Source organism: Schistocerca piceifrons, chromosome 1 (genome assembly GCF_021461385.2).
Source record: "Schistocerca piceifrons isolate TAMUIC-IGC-003096 chromosome 1, iqSchPice1.1, whole genome shotgun sequence".
In the NCBI taxonomy this organism is placed as follows: Eukaryota; Metazoa; Arthropoda; class Insecta; order Orthoptera; family Acrididae; genus Schistocerca; species Schistocerca piceifrons.
In genome coordinates this window covers 334,833,914-334,857,702 of record NC_060138.1, presented here as the reverse complement: position 1 = coordinate 334,857,702, position 23,789 = coordinate 334,833,914, and the positions used below count along the sequence as shown (strand labels likewise).

At 41.1% G+C, this 23,789-nt stretch overlaps 1 protein-coding gene and 1 non-coding gene across 2 annotated transcripts in view; one reads left to right on the top strand and one right to left on the bottom strand.

Moving 5' to 3' along the window:
• LOC124795837 (protein scarlet-like) overlaps positions 1-23,789 on the bottom strand; it is a 345,562-nt gene that overhangs the window by 148,469 nt on the left and 173,304 nt on the right. Inside the window, exon 2 of the mRNA XM_047259923.1 lies at positions 15,890-15,953. The gene's annotated coding sequence lies outside the window, so the exon portion shown is untranslated. The remainder of the gene's footprint in view (positions 1-15,889; positions 15,954-23,789) is intronic.
• Trnat-ugu lies at positions 17,738-17,812 on the top strand. Its single transcript has one exon. It is a non-coding gene; the product is annotated as a tRNA-Thr (tRNA).

The window sequence follows — 23,789 nt, the reverse complement described above, 5'->3', positions numbered from 1 at the left end:
ACCTTACGGTGTGTAGCGGAGGTTACTTTGTGTAACACCGTCAGTCCTCCCTCTTACCTGTTCCAGTCGCAGATGGTCTGCGAGAAGAACGATTGCTGGTAAGTTTCCATGTGAGCCTGAATCTCTCCAATTTTACTTTCATGGACTTTTCTCGTAGGATGAAGCAAAATATTGGTTGATTCTTCTAGAAAGTTGCGCCCTCGGAACTTCAACGATAAATTTCATCGTGATTCAGAACGCCTCTCTTGTCTCGTCTGCCACTAGAGTTACCTCAGCATGTCCGTCACGCTTTCGCGCTTACTAAATGAACCTGTAATGCGCTGCTCTTCTTCGGTCCCACTCCATTTCCTCTATCAATTCTATCTGGTACGGATCCCAAACCGACGTACAATATTCAGTTATTGATCGAAGCAGAGTTTTGTAAGCTACCTTCTTTATGAGTGGACTGTATTTCCTGAGGATTCTTCCAATGAATCATTGTTTACCATCTGCCTTACCTGTGATTAGTTTTATGTACTGGCTCCTCTTCAAATCCTTCTGTATGTATACTCCAAGATATTTTAAGGATGTAACTGCGCCCGCTGATATAAGAAGGGTAGAGGAAGACTTAGACGTTCTATGTGGTGTGATGAGTGGCAGCTAGCTCTGAATATAGAAAAAATGTAAGTTAATGCAGATTAGAGGGAAAAACAATTTGAATAAAGTATCTCTGGTCTGCTGCTACTCACAGTTTAATCGATTAATTATGTAGACGTAACGTTGCAAAGCACTATGACATGTAACGAGCAGATAACGACGACGATAGGAAAGGCGAACAGCTGACTTTGGTTTATTGGGAGAATTTTAGGAAAACGTAGCTCACATTAAAGGAGACCGCGTGCAGATCACTAGTACGCCCCATTCTTGAGTACTGCTCGGGTGTTTGGAAACCCAACCAAGTCGGATTAAAGGAAGACATCGAAACAAATTCAGAAGCGTGCTGCTAGATTTGTTACCGATGTGTCCGATCAACTTTATTACTTCGTGAACTCAGATAACAGTCCCCGGAGCGAAGTGGACATTCTTTTCGCGAACTGCTATTGAGAAAATTTAGAGAACCGGAATTTGCAGCTGACTGCAGAACGATTCGACTGCCTCCAACATACATTTCACGTAGGGACCACGAAGTCAATATAAGGGAAATTAGCGCTCTTATGGATGCATGTAGACAATCGTTTTTCCGTCGCTCCTTTGAAAGTAGGTTAGGGAAGGAAATTAGTAGCGGTATAAGGTAGCTTCTGCCATTTACAACACGCTAGCTTGCAGAGTGTGTGTAGACGTAGATCCATAAAAAGCCTCATTTAACTTTCGATGTTATCTACTAGGTCATTTATACGTACCGCGAGAAGGAATGGTACTATAACACACTCTTGGGGTACGCTTGAAGCTATTGTTACTTCTGAAGCTTTCTCTCGGCTGAGAGTGAAATGCTGAATTCTGTTTGCAACAAATTCTTCAGTCCCGTTACACAGCTGGTCTGATATTCCGTACGCTCGAATTTTGTCATTCTCTGAAAATCCACAACTGTTTAGTCTACCTAACAAAAACACTGAAATACCTTGGACTAACACTGGACCAGAAACTATCCTGTAATCCTCACCCACTAATCATCCAAAACAAAGCCCACAACAGACTATAGCCTCTAACCGGTCGAAAATAGGAATTAAACCCCATAACCATCGTCAGTATTTATAAAACCATGATTCACCCCGTCCTTACCAATGCCAGTGTAACATGAACATCCGTTTCCCCGAAGTTTTATCCTTTCCTTGTAGTCCTGGAACAACGTGTCGTCTGCCTCGCTTTTTGTGCCCTACAGCTTTCTCCCATTCGTATCCTGCACCAGTTTACTTAGTTTACATTCCCCTCAGATACAAACATCACCCACGTCTCTCCTACACATTCCGCAACCTTATTTGCTGCAAACTACAGTTTCCCCCATCCCTGAGAACCGCAGCCCCGCCTCGATCAACACACCCCATGTTCCCTTCATCTTTATATTCTCCATATTGTTTACCAATGGAATTTCAGTCGCCTCTCCCTACCAGACTATGAATTCATTCCTTTGATGTACCCTTACTTACTACAGTAACTTACCCTACCAATATCTTTCCATACCAAATGAAGGTTCCAAGGTAGCAGATAGACAGGTAATTTAAAGTTTAGCGTCCCGTCAATAACGAGGTCATTAGAGGGGGACGCTGAAGAGGACATGGGAAGCGGACGTGCCCTGTTCAAAGAAGTCATTCAGGTATTTAACTTGAGCGATTTAGGGAAATCAGGAAAATTTAAATCAGAGGGAGTGGAAGATTTGAACCGTCGTTCTCCCGAACGTGTGTCGAGTGTGCCACCACCGGCACCACTTCACTCGGTAAATGAAAGTTCTAGTCCATCCTTTCCTTCTGAAGCTGCCATCCCACTCACCTGCTAAGATCCACACCCCACTGATCAATTTATTTCCCCATATACATAACACATCCCTTTACATATAATATCCGCCGAATATTATTCCACAATCCACAACGGAATCCCTATCCGTAGTTACCAGAAGCCCTCCTATCATGTTCATAACAAGGTTGAAGTACATCAAATCATAATCACCTGTTTTACCTCTAAAATACTTTATACTAAAGTCGTAGAACTGTATTCTGCTTTTTGTAAAGAGTGGCTATTTGTCCGCCGCCAGGCCGGCTGCAGTAGAGGAAAGATAAATCAATAAATAACTAAAAATTCCGGCTCATAAGAATAATCATACATCGTGACGTACTACTTGTATTCGTGGAGGTACTGCATACAGTATGGTTTGTAAGTGAGGAGCTAAAACTTCCTGTTGGTAAGGGACTCGAACCAGTTCACAAGAACCGACTTAAAGATTCAACCGGCAGGAAGTGGCACCTGTAAACGTCAAGTGCATAATCCGCAAAATATATACGCTTCAGTTACATTCTTGGGAAAGCAGGAACCAAGTTCTCCATCATAACCTTTCTCCAGGATGTATTAATATATTATTTCCACAGCATCAGGACCTTGCGAGCTACACACAAAGGAGGAGTAGGAAGAGAGGATCTGTACAAGCAATCGAGTAGGGAAAGTTAAAAGTCATTCCTTAGTAACTCAAGTCGAACTTCGGTTGGTCAACTGGCTCTGGAATGGTCCAAGTAAATTGTGGACTGGAACAGGGTGGCACAGATGGCTACGCATGTGCCAGTTGTTATTGTATAATTTACGAGAAGCTGATACCTGACTAGCAGCGAAGTCTTTTCGGGGTGACTTGTGCGAAGGGCTGTAGTTGCCAAGTCGCCTCATTTGGCCATCTGGTCGAATTGTACACTATGTAGGTTTGTGGGGCTCACTATGTTGAACAGTCTCACGCATCAATGACCTAGATGCCAAAAATAGCAAAACTCCGCGTTCTGGCTCAGACAGACCAATCGGGATCGACCGAGCGCCGCGTCATCGTCTGCGAATGGCGTCATTAAAATGTGGTGCGGTGGAGCGTGGGGTGAGCACACCGCTCTCCCGGTCGTTATCGGCTTTTATTATGTTGGAGCTGCTATTCTCTCTCAAGTATCTCCTCAGTTGGCATCACGAGACTGAGTGAATCCCGTTAAAGTCCTCCCACCGAGGAAAAGTCCCTGGCAGCACTGGAAATCGAACCCGGGTCCTCCGCATTGCAGCCAGACTCGCTGACCATTGAGATACAGAGGCGGACAACCTAGATGGGACCAGAACATATGTATGTGCATTGTACACTTTCCCTATGTTCTTCATATGGGATAAGCAAGACGCAAAAGTAGACTCTTTGGTCAACACTAGACGTTTACATTGCACATTAGTTGGGGCTTCGGCATTATACTACGAAGCGTCTTCCTCGCATTCACTTGATGTACAAGAATTCTGCCAACAGTTGCTGAACCATGAATATTTTCTTTACGTAGTTACCATCACACTCCTTTCGTCGACACTGCTGTCTCTGTAAGCTCGCTTACGCGGGCTTACTGTTCTAGTTGGATGTAACAGTCTTATTATAATGCCCTCTTGGCGTAGTGAGTTAACTGTAGTTTTTCTTTCCCTATTCCGGGTAGCAAATGTTCTCATGAGGCGTGATGTTATACGAGGTGGAATTGGTATTTAACGTCCCGTCGACAACGAGATCATTAGAGACGGAGTACAAGCTGAATTCTAAAAAGAGATATGTAGGTGAGAAAGGAAAATCATATTTGGCGGAACATACGAGTATAATAAGATGCTGAGGACTAGCTAGTTGTACACGGATGGAAGAGCAGAATACAAACACTCCAGTAAAAGACGTGTGGAACATACTTGTACACGTATCCCATTTTCGCTTGTGTGGAGCTATGTTCGTCCCAAATAATTATCAGTAGTTCACTACTGCATGCATGTACTGACTTGCCTCTTCAGCCTCTTGTAGAAACAGTGAAAAAATCCTCCAAAGTTGAACATGAGGACAGCTAAGCACTATTTAGTGTACCCTGATTCTTACTACAAGCGTAAGTTATAACGACGCAAAAGTAGACATTGGTGATTGAGAAACTGAAAGGATTAAAAGGGGTAGATGTCCACGAAGTTTAGTACTTTAAAACCAACGATCCATCAATATTAATCATAATTATCGAAAGAATCTCGACTACCTTCTCATGGGAAACAGCGGCGTAAAATTGATTGTAGTTTATTTCGGCTACTTCAGTGTGCGCCAGACAGTCTAAAACATCAGCAAGTGGGGTTGGCAGGTATCGATGGGACACCACATATTAATTTATAGCGAATGTGTGGTGTGCGTACTGTAAGACGTTCAGTACACATACCATCAGATTATTTGACTTGTCGCTCTAACGAAGTAGGCGAGTGTCAGCAATATGTCTCGTGGTCTTATCATGGCGTGTTTATCTCCTGCCGTTAGGTCAGACGATAGAAATGCCACTTGCACGCTTAGAGTAGAAGATTGACGGTGATCAACTTTAAACAGAACTTGATTAATTTTCACACACATTTATTAAAATAATGACAAGCATAAAAATTACTTAACTTGGTTCTAGATGCTATTTACAATTGACAATCTGAAGTTCCTTTGGTATTGGTGCGTTAATCTTATTCTCACATATATCTCTGATACTTGAAAAAAGTGTCTATAACTTTTATCTTCATGGCTATGTACAGGAATATGGTAATCTTATTAAATGAAGACAGAAACTTAACTATAGACTGGTGCAGACAAATGCAGACTGACTAATCGGAGGTCTGTACATTTGTTATAATACCTCGCGCATTCATGTATCACTGCGCAAAAGTGATCCGCAAGGAGAAAGGTTCTACGTTAGCAGCAGTCTCGTTGGCTGCGTTACATATTAATTCGCGGATCATCGGAAGCAGAATTTGGTCAGTCTCTATGGCAGCGCCATCTCGTAGTGCGGAGACGGTGCTGCGCCTGCGCTGTTGTGCTTAGCGGGGAGCGCTCTACTAGGAAAGTTGTGGATGCGCTGACTACGCGGAACTATGTACACAACGGAATCCCAAACCCAGTTTCGACAAGTTACGGTTACCATCATACCTGGAATTTCAAGGAAACAGATTCGCAAAATAACCTTCCTGAATAACTACAACATTTTTCAAAAAAGAAAGACCGCTGTGAGTATCTTGGAGATTAAAAAGATGCCTGAGCGACCTCGCTGACGGGCACCTTAAACAGGTCTTTGGCAGGTCTGTGGCCTGCCACATTCAGTCGCTTTTCTTTTAGCTTTTTCAGAGAGGAAGTCACACTCCACACTGTAACACGTGTTACTGTTTCAGAGAGAACCAACCAAACACCAGAACGAAGCAGCTGTGGAAAACCGGTTCCTAGCGTTCTTCTCTCTACAGGGCGTCTCTCCTAAGAGGCGTCAAGCGCATTTTCTCTGGCGTTTCAATAGATATTTGCAATTTCGCTTTTGCACTGTGTGTCTGGGGTCACCCCCCCCCCCCAAAAAAACAGTGCTCGTAACGACTTTCATGCAACGCCCAGTGTCGAGGGAGAGCTATGGTTTGTTTCCTTTTACATACACTAACGGCCATTAAAATTTCTACACCAAGAAGATGACGTCCTACAGACGCGAAATTTAAACGACAGGAAGAAGATGCTGTGATATGCAAATGATTAGCTTTTCAGAGCATTCACACAAAGTTGACGCCGGTGGCGACACCTACAACGTGCTCACATGAGAAACGTTTCCAACCGATTTCTCATACACAAACAGCAGTTGACCGGCGTTGCCTGGTGAAACGTTGTTGTGATGCCTCGTGTAAGGAGAAGAAGTGCGTACCATCACGTTTCCGACTTTGGTAAATGTCGGATTGTAGCATATCGCGACTGCGGTTTATCGTATCGCGACATTGCTGCTCGCGTTGGTCGAGATCCAATGACTGTTAGCACAATATGGAATCGGTGGGTTCAGGAGGGTAATACGGAACGACGTGCCGGATCCCAACGGCCTCGTATCACTAGCAGTCGAGATGACAGGCATCTTCTCCGCATGGTTGTAATGGTCGTGCAGCCACGTCTCGATCCCTCAGTCAACAGATGTGGACGTTTGCAAGACAACAACCATCTGCACGAACAGTTCGACGACGTTTGCAGTAGCATGGGCTATCAGCTCGGATACCATGGCTGTGGTTACCGTTGACGCTGCATCACAGACAGGAGCGCCTGCGATGGTGTACTCAGCGACGAACCTGGGTATACGAATGGCAAACCGTCATTTTTTCGCATTAATCCAGGTTATGTTTACAGCATCATGATGCTCGCATCCGTGGTGGGCTACATCGCGGTGAACGCACATTGGATGCGTGTATTCGTCATCGCCATACTGGCGTATCACCCGGCGTGATGGTATGCGGTCCATTGGTTACACGTCTCGGTCACCTCTTGTTCGCATTGACAGCACTTTGAACAGTGGACGTTACATTTCAGATGCGTTACGACCCGTGGCTCTACCCTTCATTCGATTCCTGCGAAACCCTACATTTCAGCAGGATAATGCACGACCGCATGTCGCAGGTCCTGTACGGGCCTTTCTGGATACAGAAAATATTCTACTGCTGCCCTGGCCAGCACATTCTCCAAATCTCTCACCAATAGAACACGTCTGGTCAATGGTGGCCGAGCAACTGGCTCATCACAATACGCCAGTCACTACTCTTGATGAACTGTGGTATCGTGTTGAAGCTACATGGGCAGCTGTACCTGTACACGCCATTCAAGCTCTGTTTGACTCAATGCCCAGGTGTATCAAGGCCGTTATTGCGGCCAGAGGTGGTTGTTCTGGGTACTGATTTCTCAGGATCTATGCACCCAAATTGTGTGAAAATGTAATCACATGTCAGTTCTAGTATAATATATTTGCCCAATGAAAACCCGTTTATCATCTGCATTCGTTCTTGGTGTAGCAATTCTAATGGCCAGTAGTTTACTTTTTTTCTTTTGGTCATCAGTCTTCTGACTGGTTTGATGCGGCCCGCCACGAATTCTTCTCCTGTGCTAACCTCTTCATCTCAGAGTAGCACTTGCAACCTAAGTTCTCAATTATCTGCTGGATGTACTGCAATCTCTGTGTTCCTCTACAGTTTTTGCCCTCTACAGCTCCCTGTAGTATCATGGAAGTCATTCCCTCCTGCCTTAACAGATGTCCTATCATCCTTTTCCTTCTCCTTATCAGTGTTTTCCACATATTCCTTTCTTCTCTGATTCTGCGCAGAACCTCCTCGTTCATTACCATATCAGTCCACCTAGTTTTCAACATTCATCTGTAGCACCACATCTCAAATGCTTCGATTCTCTTCATAGGGCATGTTTCACTACCGTACAATGCTGCGCTCCAAACTTATATTCTCAGAAATTTCTTCCCCTGTGTTTGATACTAGTAGACTTCTCTTGGCCAGGAATGCCCTTTTTGCTATTGAGTTACATAACATTGAATCGAAATGTCAAAAAGTTTGTAATGACGTAAAAACACAAATTTGTGAGCATTTTCAACCTATTTTTTCGCGTCATGAAAATGCACTACAGAATCACGAAGCAGCCATAAAAGAACTGCAAGCCATTGTTCATGAAAATCATGAGACCTTGTGGGCTAAAATTGACTCAGTTGCATCTACCGATTCGGTTACGCAACTTGCAATAACTCAGGAAAACTTAAAGGACACAGTAGATTCGATTTCAACACAAATGGACAGTCTGAAACTTGGTTCAGAAAAACACACTGAGGAAATGTGTTCACTATTGGAGAAAGTAGCCGAACTTTCAGATCAGGTCACTAACTTATCTACAAAGGTAGATGATGATCTGAATGACACAAGACCTGTAGCCTTCACTGACACAGAAGAGTATGAACAAATTAGAAAATTCAAACAGAATCAAAATCAAATCAATACACAGTACAAAAGAGAAATCCGGGAAGTACAAGATCAGCTGACACAGGTAATTCGAGAATTACGTATTTCAGAGGATACTCGCACCCCAATACGGGAAGAGGGACACAGAAATACGGAACAGCCACAAAATAATAACACAGGGCATTTCGGAAGTTATGAAAGAAATTGGCAATGTGCACCGAATTTTGATATGGAACGGCCGACACGACCTAACAATGACCGATATGCGACTCGCCGACATGATGATTTTGACTATAAGCTGTTCATTACTACACGTAAATTGAAAACATTTAAGAATTCTGGCAACGACATTCATCCACAAGCATGGCTCCATCAATTCTCTCATTGTTTTCCTCCCAACCGGTCGTTAGAACACAGATTAGAATTTATGTGTGGCTACTTGGAGAATGAACCAGCTGTAAGAATGCGATCGGTAATTCACGATTGCCACAGTGAAGGAGAGTTTTACCATGCCTTCCTCTCAGCATATTGGTTTCAAGCCACACAAGACCGAGTAAAACATAGCATCATAATGATGAAACATTTCGAACAATCTGAATTTTCCAGTCTTATGAAATATTTTGAAGACATGTTGCATAAGAATCAATATCTTTCAAACACATACAGCCCCTCAGAACTCATCCGCATTTGCTTAATCAAACTGCCTGAACATTTACGACATATTATTTTGGCAGGACGTTGCAAAGACGACATTGAAGCATTTCAGGGACTGTTACAAGAATTAGAAATTGACACAGGCAGTCGCCGGATGCGAAAACAGGAAAACAATTACAGGTCACATCCGTCGCAATTCCGCGATGAAAGAAGTAATAACTTGACACGACAAGGCTATTCTCACAACACAAATCGTGACCAAAACAGACACCACCCGTATGACAACCGTTGGCAGAGTAGTAATAATTACAGGGAAAGATCACCTCTCCGCGGTAATGACTATTACAGAGACAATCAGAGAAACAGACAATATGGGAACCAAAATAATTATTATTACGGGAGACAGAATAACTTTAGACGCAACGGTCCAGCGCGCAGTTAGATTCAGGGAGAAATTCTCCACCACTTAACCGACAAGAAAGAAACTACAGGAACTACCAACATGACGACAGACGATGTGATCGTAACGACAGACCTGAATCGAATCAGAACTGGCGGGATTTAAACAGGGCAGGGCCCTCTCGTCACTGTGAATTTGTAGAAGTTACGTCTCCAATTTCCAATAACGACGCGCGCCAACAAAGAGACAGACAATGACTCGCGCCGCAGGCACCCAAGTGCGCCGGCTGGCTCAGAGAAAAATAACATAGAAGCTAACGTTGAGAAAAATTCCAGTATTCTTTACCGACGTATACTGCATGATAATTGCGTTCAAGCTGAAACTCTGAATACTTTGAAGAGTAAAAGATTGTACCACATTTCAAATGTAAAACCGTTTATTGAAAGATAATCTGCATTTTAACTTTGTCTTTGCCATAAAACTTTTCACTTTACATTACTAGTATGCTTGTCCGACTTAGAATCTGTTAACATGCAACAATGTTTGAAGTTAAATATCCAGTCAAGAACCAAGAGAACATATTTAAACAGAAATTACGAATGCATTGTTATAATGAACAGATGACACAGTGTTGTTAATTGTACATTCCTGCTTGTTAGTTGCACGATTACGTAACGACTATCAGGCTTACATACTTAGGACACATACTGGTACTGCTAATGAGATTTTAATGCAACTTTTGGTTTACTTGAAAATACATTCTGGGTTTAAAGTACTTTCTGTGAGATACCAGAGGACACAGTGGTTAGTTTATGTGACAGCTACACGATGTTATCACGACGCTACTAATGAGTGACAATTCACAATGTTGCTTTTGCAGTGTATCTGTTTTATATCTGCACAGTTTTCTGAATTCTTCTAGGAAGAAAAACATGTTTTAGTAGTAACTTTTGTGGTATAGCAACAATGAGACAGCCTTTTTCGTGGCATAACAATACGTTACTGTACAGTACTTTCTTCATCACGGCAATAAGCGTAATAAGTATGATATCTATACGTAAAGCATTTCACTTTGTTTATCATGAGGTCAGTACATTGACTTCTGCAGAACTTAGCTTTCGGAGGACGATAAAAAATACGACACTTCCACAGAGATTATGTTGCGACAAGATGCACAGTTTAGCGCTACAGTACACGCATTTGAGTGATTAATCTTATACTTAAAACATTTATTTTTAAAGATTTTTGAATTACAAAGAAAGTTTTCCGTGATACATTTCATTCCATTGCTGTAATCTGTAACACCTGAGGGTATAATTACATTAATCCTCAGGGGGGTACACACTTACTTTGTGTACCATGTGTGTGGCAACCACAAGGAACCCTAGCTAATATGGTATTTGCTTATACAACTTTACACATCGGTACCATATTTCTCTAACACACAAATTACACAGCTATCTGATCATGTAACAGAGAGATAAACTTTTTTTATTACATCAGTGACAGATGTTTACGCAATTATACAGTTGGATAACTTCACACTTATGAAATTGTATTTTGTCTGTACTTTGTGAAATGCTCATATTTTTTCGGAACCATTGTGATACTATGAGAGCTTTGAATGATGTATTTGGTATGGGATCATGATTTTGAAAGTACGTTTGAGGCAGATGACACTATTGACTTGAGCAGAGAATTCTTTTTAGGTTTTGAAATTATTGGAGGAAGCTACAACGATTTTGAGATTTGACTGAGGTGTTATGATGTTATTATTACGACGACGATGTGTATTATGTTGTTGAGGAATGTTTATTATGCTATGTATTTCTCATGATGAAATATTGAAGAAGTGTCGATGAATATGTATATGTATAATGAGGTAAGGAATAATGAGTAGTGTTTAGGGACTCTGATTTCTGAAAAAGGTTGTTGGAAACCAAGAATCGTACTTTAAGAGTTATGAAATGTGTGTAAATGTGTGACTGTATCACAATGCTGACGAATATTTTTTTTTTTTGGACACTTATATTCATAGGATTTTGTATCTACACATTTGCAACGAAAATTCTCGATCTCTGAAATTTTTTATATGAGACTGCCACTGTAGCGGAAACTGCTGTCGTAAATATTTCCGTAAGAAAGTTAAGTGACCACCTGCACGTAATGCGTTGTGGGCACGCAGCTGTGCCAAACACCTGGAGAACAAGCCATTAGGGTGTGCCTTTCCAGAAGCACAGGTAGAAAAAAAAAAGAAAAAAGGCAGGCCTTTATCCTCGCCATTGACATTCCTTTAGAGAAAATATTGCAAATGCGACACCCTCATTACTTCCATTAACCTTGCTATTGACATTCCTTTGTAGAAAGCATCGCAAATATTACATGCTCATTACCTGAAAACATATGATTACTCGTACTTTGTGCTAATTACTGCAATGCTTATGAATTGATGGGAAATATTCGTACATCTGCACACCTGATTATGACAAGTGTCTTTCTATGAGAGTTGAGAGCTACTGACTTACGAAATGCCATATGACTATTGAATGATGTTTTTATGCTTTGGTTTGCGTAATTGCTTATTTCATTTGACATCTGTTTTTCAGCTGTGTTGCAGCATTGGTTTCATAAAATAAAATTAAATGCATTTGCTAATGTGAACACTTTCTGTCAACAGATCTATTAAATAATAATTTTGTGATCCACATTCTTCAAAAAAGGAGCACTTGGAAAGGAAAGAACAATAAGAAGGGACTAGTAACAGTAACTGCATACATAATATTCTTTTCAAGTACATGGTAATATATCTTTTACAATAAGTTGTTGTGGTGCACCACTTTAATTACTTAGACATTAAGATGTGATTATATGTTTCCCTTATCTGCATTGTTATCTTTAGTGTACTATTTTTTTTGCTTGAGCTATGTCATGTTTAGATATAAGCTGCTGTTTGCCAGGCATAGTGCTACTGAACTTTAATTTGTGTTACTCTGCTAAGCCAGATTTATTTTTTTGTTTGCTGCACATTGCCTCATATTAGTTGTAATGTTGAATTGCTTGGTAATTTAGATTTACTGTAGCTTGCTTTGCGATTTTCCATTTTTTTCATTGCTGTTTATATTAATTGTTTTATGTGCTGCTGCATTGCCTCGTCCCTTAGTTTAGCATCTGAGCTCAGTAGATTTAAGTTAGCTTAAGAGGGGGTAGACTATATGAGAAACTGACTATGGAGAATAGGTAAAGAATGCATTGAGAAGTTATACAAAAAAAAGTACAGAAAACAGGTTTAGGTAGGATTTTCTTGGAAATAAATGTTGAGGTGAGAAATGTGTGAACATATAAATACAGAAAGCATGCTTAGATAGAATTTTTTTGGTGGAAACAAAGGATGAAATAAGAGGAAAGATATATGAAGTTTTGGGTTGGACTGCAGTACCAAATATTACACTGAAAACGAACCCTATCCTTTCCTATTGGTGTTATCCCACTATGTGTGTGTCTACCCTTGTGTAATTGTTTTCTTCCTGTCTCTGTGTAGTTTCATAGAATTTTTTCCTCTTTTAATATTAAGCTACATTCACTATGATGAGGAATACTGTTATCCTCAAATATAATTGGCATTAATAATATGTTATTTACTTTGTAAAGATGTTAGACATTATTCATTCTGTTTAAATGCTCATGTGTGAAGTTGATGTTTTGCAAGTTATTCTGATCTTCTATGTATGTACTCATGTCATAATTCCTGTAACACTGATGTATATGTCTATTTCTATTCTTTTGTAAAGCCTGTACTACAAATGTTATCTGTATTGTTATGTTCTTTAATGAGGTATTTTGTACCTTTATTGTATTCTTATGTTATAAAATTGTAATTGTCACCAGTTCATGATATTATTAACTTGTTAGTTACATTTCACTGTACACGTTTCTGTTGGTCATAGTATATGGACAATATGTGAGAAGTTGGGACTGTTAGTGTTTGCACGTGTATTAATAATTCAGCAAGGGACTGCATAACAGCATTGCTGGTTCTAAGGACATTTCCAAAAACTTTGTGAGTGCACAAGTGGTGGTTATGGACTTGCTATATTATCCGCAAGACTCTTCAATGGTGATTGTGCACCCGCACAGTCACAACAGATGGCTGCTGGCCATCTCTACAAGGACTACAGTGGGTCTGCACCTCTGGTGGCCCACCAATACCATACTCTCTACCAGGACTACAGTGGGTCTGTCCACAATTTCTACAAGGACTGCAGTGGGTCTGCACCTCTGGTGGCCCACCAATACTCTCTACCAGGACTGCAGTGGGTCTGCTCTGTGATGACCTACCTACCTATATTCATCAACTTCGAATGACTCTGTTGTAGGTTTGCTCTGTTGTGGCCCATTACCTGTCAGCATGTCAAGAGTCAGCACTGTCTTTCCGTTGGAAGGACACCACTACTTCTTCATGACTGCATGGAAATCCACTACTTCTGTGTGCATTCTCTTTTACTAGTGAGACTTTGTGAAAAAAAATTTTAATTACTATTATGGTGAATGATCAGGACTGGCTTTATGGACTGTGTGAAAATTTTAGCTTTTGACCAACATTGTATCAATAGGTGTGTGCATTCTATATCTTTGTTACTGTAATTGTGAAAAATTTTTGTCAAATCTGTATTGGCCAGTGTCCAACACCATTTGTAAAAATTTTTTGTGGGGAGCATGGGGGCTATGTAAGTAGGCTGTTTATGTTTTCTTTATGTAAGTAGGCTGTTTAGGTTCTTATATTGGTAACGCCGCCGCCACGTAGCGCTCTCAGTATGAAAATGAAATCACTGGCTGTGCTGTGTGCAGTCTGTGGCTAGTTTGCATTGTTGTCTGCCATTGTAGAGGGGCAGCTGGATGTTAACAGCGCGTAGCGTTGCGCAGTTGGAGGTGAGCCGCCAGCAGTGGTGGATGTGGGGAGAGAGATGGCGGAGGTTTGTAATTTGTCATGAACTGATATATATATTATGACTTGTGATGATATTAAGGTAAATACATTGTTTGTTCTCTGTTAATATCTTTCATTTGCTAACTATCCCTATCAATAGTTAGTGCCTTCAGTAGTTTGAATCTTTTATTTAGCTGGCAGTAGTGGCGCTCGCTGTATTGCAGTAGCTTGAGTAGCGAAGATTTTTGTGAGGTAAGTGATTTGTGAAAGGTATAGGTTAATGTTAGTCAGGACCATTCTTTTGCAGGGATCTTTGATAGTCAGATTGCGTTGCGCTAAAAATATTTTATGTCAGTTTAAGCACAGTCATGTATAAATTGTTCAAAGGGGAAGTTTCAGTACTTGCAGCGGATCGTGATGCAGTTTGGTATTCCTGTGTGTTAGCGTTGACAGATGTCTGCCTATTACACATTGCGACCCTCTACAAATGTCGGTAGTCTCTGTCAGTCAACAGACGAGGTGGCCTGTTCGCTTTTGTGCTGTACGTGTCCCTTCACATTTCCACTTGACTATCACACCAGGAACAGTGGACCTATGGATGTTTAGGAGTGTGGAAATCTCCCATACAGACGTGCGACACAAGTGACACCCAATCACCTGACCCCGTTCGAAGTCCGTGAGTTCCGCGGAAAGCCCCATTCTGCTCTCTCACGATGTCTAATGACCACTGAGATCGCTGATATGGATTACCTGGCGTAGGGGCAGCACAATGCACCTACGATGAAAACGTATGTTTTTTGGGTTGTCCGGAAATTTTTGCTCTCATAGTGTATACTTTTGAAGAGCAATTCGGGGATGGCGATTGCATGTTTCAACAAGATCGAGCACCTGTTCATAATGCACGGCCTGTGGCGGAGTGGTTACACGACAATAACATCCCTGTAATGGGCAGCACAGTGCATCTAATATGAAAAACGTATGTTTTTGGGGTTGTACGGATACTTTTCCTCTCATAGTGTATACTGCCCACGTCTGCATCAAATGACTTGCCTTCAAGTGTAAAATCTTTATGATGATTGAAAATATAGACATGGACAGTGTATGCCGGGTCTGGTAAACGAACGTCTTCTATCAAACAATAAGAAGCTCTGCCAGCTAACTTCTCAGACGTCACAAACACCCTTCTTTGGCGTCATATAGGATAATATTTTGCAATAAGTCATTCCGTGCAGGAGAAATTTGTTTAAAACAAAAACGAGCCTTCAGGAACATGCGTGACGTTAATCGACGAAGCTCAAGTTGATTATGTAACAAGACAGAAATTCATATCCTGACTTTGAAGTAAAGCCACTGAATTATGAGATTTGTGGTTGACAACATGAATCTCTATTAAAAGGAGAACAGTATTCATTCACTGAACACGAGAGCAGAGGAGCCATATTGCAAACAACCACACTTTTAGAAGCAACCAGTCATGCGTTACTTACACTCTGACGTAAATTTTCACGTAGACACCTGTGGCGGCAGCTCCTTTACGTATTGTGTTTCCACCTGCAACAAAGAAAAACTTTATGTTGCCATGCGAGATAATCGCTGTATTCAGTGATGGTAAAAACTGCAAATGTAATTATTCGCAAAATATGTTTTAGTATTTCAGTCCATTGCAAATGAGAGTGCTACAGCTCAATTATTGCATCTGCAAACACTCCAGCGCAAAAGCTCCAAATTGCAGCCTACTTCATTTTGAGGGAAGACATATGGTATGCAGTACATATTCCACGTTGGTGAAAAGAAATGAAATAGTTTAAAAACATACAGGGTACATAAATTACTACAGATACGTTATTTAATTGGGTATAATAGGATATACTGTAGTGACTCCGTAAGCTATCAACACGGGAAGTATATTAGACAATCGGGTCGAGAATAAGAGTATTAGAGACGGAATACAAGATGGGCAAAGAAGGAAACTTGTTTCGTTCAGTAGACCCCGCAGCATACTATACGCCATGGCACGACATTTTGGAAGGAAATATCCAAACAAGCTGCAGTAAGTTAAATATTCTTAACAATAGCTGTTTCGGGTTTATTGCCATTCTCAAGTAACGTCTAGATTGGTTTGACGTCCATATTGAATCTACAGTAAACTGTCATTGTCTAAGTCGTAGTTATTACATGGCATATAGTGATTATAAACGTATGAAATACGTATTGACACTTATTTGATAGATCTTTTACTATGAATGTCAAATAGTACTTAATAGTCAACGAACTATAAAATAAGTGTCATAATGTATTACACACGTTTTATAATTACTACAGGTTATGTAATAACTCCGAATTAGACACGATAGTTATTACGGGTGCAATGTGAATGTCAAATCAAACTATATGTTACTTGAGAATGACAATAAACGCAAAACAGCTGTCGTAAAGAATATTAAACTTGGCATTGAAGCAGCGTCTGAAAGGACTTAGATTAAGCGAGTAAAGTCTAACTCAGGTAGCCTGAAAGGGAATTCCACTTACTTCCAGTATTTTAAACATTTTTTTTCTACTAATGAGGAAGTATTTTCGGAAGAAATAGACCGAGGTTTCGTAAATTGGACGGGGATTTGAGCTATTCTCCTTATGAATACCAGTCCTTTGTCGTTATCACTTCATCTTGCTCTTTCTAATTCATCAAACATTGCATTATTTTCGTCATACGGGACCGCAGTTCGGTTTTCTGTGGCGTTGTGCGAAATCAGACGACTGCCTGTTAGAAGGATAATCGTAATAGTTGCCTGAATGAAGGACACAGGATCTGTAATACTCTTTAACATGTCCCGTGGTGATGACATATGGACTCTGACCCGCTTTGAAACTCCTGTTGCGCTGTCGCAACTTCTCACATGCGACGCGTTCAGCCTTGGACCGAAGATTATCATAATACAAGAATAATTTGCCGATGGCTCATATCAGGCATTATATGACAGTTCAGCATAATTTCCTCAAACCAGATTTAAGTGTTTGACAGTTATCACGCTAGTAATCACGTCTTATGCCGAGATGGATGACAAACAAAAATAGTTTATGTGAAAATAGTAACTGTTACCGAAAGAACAGACACCATTGATGACTGTGCAGCTTCTCTAGAATAAATGATAATTAATTGAATGCGCACAGGTTGCCGAACTTATACGGGAATCGTCATCTTAGTGTGCGCGAGTAATTAGTGGATGGGCAAATACCTATTAGGTACAGTTACGTATGTAGATTGTGGACAGTTGGGAATGTGGGTCTCACGGGAAGCGTGCTAGGGATAAGTCCCTGCAGTCGTGCTCTTCATCTGGGTCCTCGGTGGCTCAGATGGATAGAGCGTCTGCCATGTAAGCAGGAGATCCCGGGTTCGAATCCCGGTCGGGACACACATTTTCAGCTGTCCCCATCGAGGTATATCAACAACACCTGTCGGCAGCTGAGGGTTTCAATTAATTATCATTTAACAAAAATAGTTGTGGAAAATACAGTAGTACAAGAGGTCAGTCATTTTAATTATGTGCGATGTGATATCACGTACGAATATGACAAAGAGGTATATCAGAAAGGAGCAAAACTGGACACATGTGTGGAACAATAAGACAAAAAAAGTAACAAGAATGAAATTTAAAATACAGCAAGATCGAACATTACGCTAAGGAAGTGAGTCGTGCGTCATTAATAAACTGTAATTATTGAGTACATTTTCGTGGAGAATATTAGCGGTCCTCGTAAAATATTTTTAAGTTGAATTAATAACAGTCTTGACGGGAAAAATAAGTTGGCAAGAATAACCGGTTTCGGTCAAAATGCGACGATCACCACAATGGCAGGCGGTGTGGTGAAGGGAGCAGGTATCGTGGATCCACGAACAACAACTGCTAAAATCAGCTAATGAGCAGTTGGCGTCATGTATCCACGATCTGCTCCGTTCACCGCCAACGCCTCTCATCGTGGTGTAATAGGTCCGAGGATGATCACATTTTGACCGAAAACTGCTTACCACTGCCAATGATTTTTTTTATTGTGGTCAACACTGTTTTAATTCAGTTTTAAAATCATTTACAACCGACAAGAACGTAAGATCCAGAGCCGGCCGCAATGACGGAGCGGTTCTAGGCGCTTAGGAACCACGCGGCTGCTACGGTCGCAGGTTCGAATCCTGCCTCGGGCATGGATGTGTGTGATGTCCTTAGGTTAGTTAGGTTTAAGTAGTTCTAAGTCTGTGGGACTGATGACCTCAGATGTTAAGTCCCATAGTGCTTAGAGCCATTTGAACCATTCGTAAGATCCAGGCAGCTGAAATCAGGTTTCTTGCGGTTGAGTAAGGCTTTAGCAACGTTAACAGATTAAGAAACAACAATTCGTCTGTCAGAATTTCTTCTGGAATCACAGCGGCCTGCTTTCCGACGCCAGAGACTCCATCCTCATCGGAGCTGCGCCTCCGGTGCTACGTGGAGCTACCAGCAGTAATTGTGGCCTACACCACAGCGGAACCTGTAGGACTTGAGTATTGTGACGGGTCGTAGTGTCCGTGCAATGAGAGACAATTAACGCACCATGTGATACTAGTAATTGTGATTCAGTCTTCCATGGCTAACAGTACATCCGACTTAGCGGCTCTCACCTACTTCAAGGCAGCGTCTTGATTGAGAACTATTTCTCGTTTTTGTAGAATTAAGATCCAAAGAGGTACAGGAGAAGTTTTTATGTTTTCGTCAATAAGTTGTTAACTCACATTCGGCCTGGGGATATAATTTTGCTTTGTCGATCCCGACATAGGCTATAACGTTTTACACATCCGACTTGGTTCAAATGGCTCTGAGCACTATGCGACTCAACTTCTGAGGTCATCAGTCGCCTAGAACTTAGAACTAATTAAACCTAACTAACCTAAGGACATCACACACATCCATGCCCGAGGCAGGATTCGAACCTGCGACCGCAGCGGTCAGGCGGTTCCAGACTGAAGCGCCTTTAACCGCACGGCCACACCGGCCGGCCTCCGACTTGGTAAATACTGAGCAACACGGTACACACATATTTAGAAAACGCCAACACACTTTCACAAAAGTTAACGCTAGACGTAGACAGTTGGCTTGCGTAAATTCCGTCACAGGAGGAGGGAGTGGGGGGGGGGGGGGTGGAGGGAGGAGGGATGGCGGCAGGAAGGGCATCCGAGCACCCTCTTGCCAATAACACTGCCAAATCCGAAAACTGAGATGCCGACTTCGTGAAGACACGGGATAAATGTCAGGAAAAAAAAGGAGTGTATATTTCCATGAACCATTATCGGGTCTCGAGGTTTACGTTTTCAGATTTCGGAAGAGGCTTGTTTTTACAGAGGCCTGTATGGTTCCGAAATTGTTATCATTTGTGTATTGTGATTTGTTTGATATACATTATGAAGATTATTTCAACTACATGTCCTCCTTCGTGTTGCAGTTTCACTATTGCTAGAATATTAGTCCTAATTCAAGTCTCTCAGAGACATAAGCAAAAATGCAAACCTGTAAGAGGAAGAACGTGAAGCGTAGGTGGATTCTCGCAACCAATAGATGAGGCGATGAGTGTCAGACAACGTCCTACGACCGACTGCGGGGCGAATCGCGGAGCTTAGATTCGTAGTCTCCCAATTGTCTACGTTTTCTCGCCTCCTTCCTTTTGTACAACCCTGCTCTGTGCACACTTTTTCTTCGGGGCTTGGTCTCGTTATCCATTTTCTTGTTCACTTGCAAATCAAATACCTTTCAAACTAAACTTCTACTGCGGTAGTAACATTTTTTTTCTTTATTCAAACACTGGTGTCCATTTCTTTTAAGGAGAAAATTGTCCCTTTATCGAAGCTGACAACAAGAACTGCAGGTTTCTTGAAAGTTGAGAAAAATTTTATCTCCTGCAAAATAGAAGTAATTCCTTCCTGGCTGGTACTGTCGTGGCCCTTTCAGCTGGCAACGTGTAACACCATAGCTTAGACACTACATACCTTTTCTTGATTCATTTTTTTCTATTTTGTTCAACATCCCACCGTTGAACCTCTGTAATTAGCGAATGATTAATTCGATACTGTAATATGCAATGTAATGCTACTTGAATTACGCAACCATTACGCCACCTCACCTGAAACTCTCGACACCAGCTATATTCTACTGTGTTTCTGTGAAGTAGTTAACATATTTCTGAAACAACATTCAGATTTGATTTCATTTGTGATAAATGAAATGTCGTGTGGCTAGGGCCTCCCGTCGGTAGACCGTTCGCCTGGTGCAGGTATTTCGATTTGACGCCACTTCGGCGACTTGTGCGTCGATGGGGATGAAATGATGATGATTAGGACAACACAACACCCAGTCCCTGAGCGGAGAAAATCTCCGACCCAGCCGGGAATCGAACCCGGGCCCTTAGAATTGACAGTCCGTCACGCTGACCACTCAGCTACCTGGGGCGGACTTCATTTGTGATACATCGATATGTTTGTATTGCAATGATATTATTCTTATGTGTATTCTTTCTTTTGTCACTATGATCTTTGACGTACTTGTAACTCTGATTTTTGGGCGCGTAAGCGATATTTAGTTGGTTGTTAACTTGTTAGAGAGTCGGACCTTGAGAAAGTCAAGTCGTGGACGTCATGTTGGAAAGACGAATATTGTCGTCAGCTTAAAAAATGTGAACTTTAACAGTGACTGTGAGGAAGATGTTTTCAAGTATGTTTTGTATTTTGAAGCGATGTTTAGTGTGTCGCGTGATATTTCAATGAAAGCAATTAAAAGGAAGTGTAAATTAATTTCGGAGTGCTGATTATTTTTTTTTACATCACCATTGTCCAGTAAAAGTGTAATCTTCAAGGATGGTTTGTGAAGCGCATCTACAAAAACTTTTGAATGTAGCAGAATAAAACCTAGGCCTCTTTGCATCCGAGCTTCGAATCATAACCACCTAGATTTTCAACGATTGAGCCATGATTTTACGACGAGACCAGCGTGGGAAACACAAAAAGATGAGTGCCTAGTTTTTTGATTGTTACATGAAATGACTTTATTAACTGTGCTCTAATGACACCTGCCACATAATAACTTAGTTGTTGCCCGAAAATGCAGTATTTAGCAGCGTGAGCAACACCACAATCGTTATTAAAATGCTGACCTTTGTTGTGGTAGGGTTGTTAGAGCACGATATGAGCAAATGATGTTTCGTATTCCTCACATAATATCTTCGGTTATCTTTGAGGTTGATCAATTTTGTTTAAATATTTTTTTGTAGAAATGTCAATATATGCAAATGTTCTGTTTTAATTAATATGTTTGGTTGTTATTATGTAATTGCTGATCCTCACTTACGGTTATTAGTTATTTTGTATGTGAAAGATGTTGTGGTTCCCCTCGGGAACGGAACTGTGTAGTGCGGACAAATTGTGGTTGGCCTAGGTAGAAAAGGTGGAACCAAGAGTCAGTCGGGGACGAGCTACCAAACTATCAACTGCTCATGTAAAAGTTGTGTATTGTGCTGGTTCCGAGAGAGGGGCTTTTCCTGACGCTTCCCAATGCCTCGGATTGATGGAAAAGAGCTGGAACTGGAATTGGTATCTATCGTCGCCACCAAGAAATGACAGAGTCCAGCAATTCTACCTGTAAATCCACCTATCAACATTATATCGCCACCACATTGCGCAATCACTGTAATGGAACACTATAGTAATGTACAGTGAAGGATCAGCTCATAGGATGTCACGGTGTACCCAAATATAAGGTAAAATTTGACTGAACTCTTGCACCTACCGTGGTTTATCCTCAGTCACATATCCTCTTAGGGTCCCTTTCACGCTAAAGTGTTTACCGAGTGTCCTTTATTCAAGGCATATTAAAATTAATATGGCAATAGAGTGTACTAAAATTAATATTGTTTGTTGAAAGGATCTTAAAAATATCTCAAATTTGTGTTTCGCTGCAGTAAAAGTTCAGAACTGGAACTGTTGAGAGTTCTTGCTTGCTATGTGTTTCACTGATGTAATGAAAGTGTGTTTAGTTTGGTCTGCTACAGTGATCAAGATTAAGGCCCCCCCTCCATTGAAATTAGTTCTAAGGCACATAGTTACGTAATTATAGAAAGTTTAAATTACTCTTGCTATTCAAGTCAAATCCTGTACAATATTGGGTTCCTCTTGTGTATTAAAAGTGCATATTAATGCTGTAACAGGATGCACAGTTTGTCTATTATGCTCATGCTACATAAAAATTAATAGAAAGACAACTATCTATGAAAACAGTAACTTCTTTATTCAAAAGACAGTGAGAAGTAATCTGTTAGTGAATTCCATTTAATTTTCATTCTAAATAAAAAGGTGTTCAGTAGTGAGAGACTTAATCTATGTGCAATAACTAATTTTGCTGTACACCATATCTGTATTTCATGTCAGATAGGAATATGTTTGAAAAGTCATATTAAACCTATGTCCAATTCTTGATTCTAAAGTGCATTGTAATAGTAATATTATTGAAACCACTCAGTTTGACTACGACCTGAAGGTAGTAGTGTGTATCGTTATCTGTTATATTTATGCAAATAGTTTGTTCTGCTCAAGCTTTCAACTCCAAACTTAACGTTAACATATTCAGGTGTCAGAGTTCATTGCACTCGCATGTGGCAAAATATAGGTTGTGTCTGTGCGTTAAAGTTACTCATACCTGCTTTCTTAAACAAGAATGTTAATGATTCTCCTGCCTAATTAGGCTGGCGACCATGTTCTTTATTCTTTGAACAGTGTGGATAAGTAAATTATTGTTTGATACTGTTTAAATATCTATGTAATTTTGACTTTCACTCCCGATAAGCCACCTCCGTTAGATACAACACGGTCAATATAACGAAATTCCTCTCAGAGGGTAACACTGCTCTGCTTCTTTATACTATAATTGCTTGAATAAAAATAATTTTACTGTACGAACTGCCCCCAACTGTAGGGTTATGGTATATCAGTAGCGGACAGTAGTGTTATAAACGGTTGGGCTTTACATCGATGCAAAATGTAGTACTAGAAAGATCGAAACACATAAGGGCCCTATGAGCCACGGAGCTACGCCTACATATAGCCGCCGGTCGCTAGTATCAAACGCGAAACCTTTCAGCGGCTTATATTAGTTATGTACATGGCTATAAGTATACAAAAAGTGTTAGTGGGAAAAAGGTAAGGCGGCTGGCACCGGTGGCGGGCGACTAGCGCCTACTGCGTGGTTTGGAGGTCGTCCGCCTTCCCAAGTGGTGGGACCGGCTCTCCAACTGAGGCGGTGGCTACCGCGCGTCGCAGCCGCTGCAACACATACAGTACTTGCAGTAGCAGAGAAACACCGTGGGGAGAAAAATTTCTTC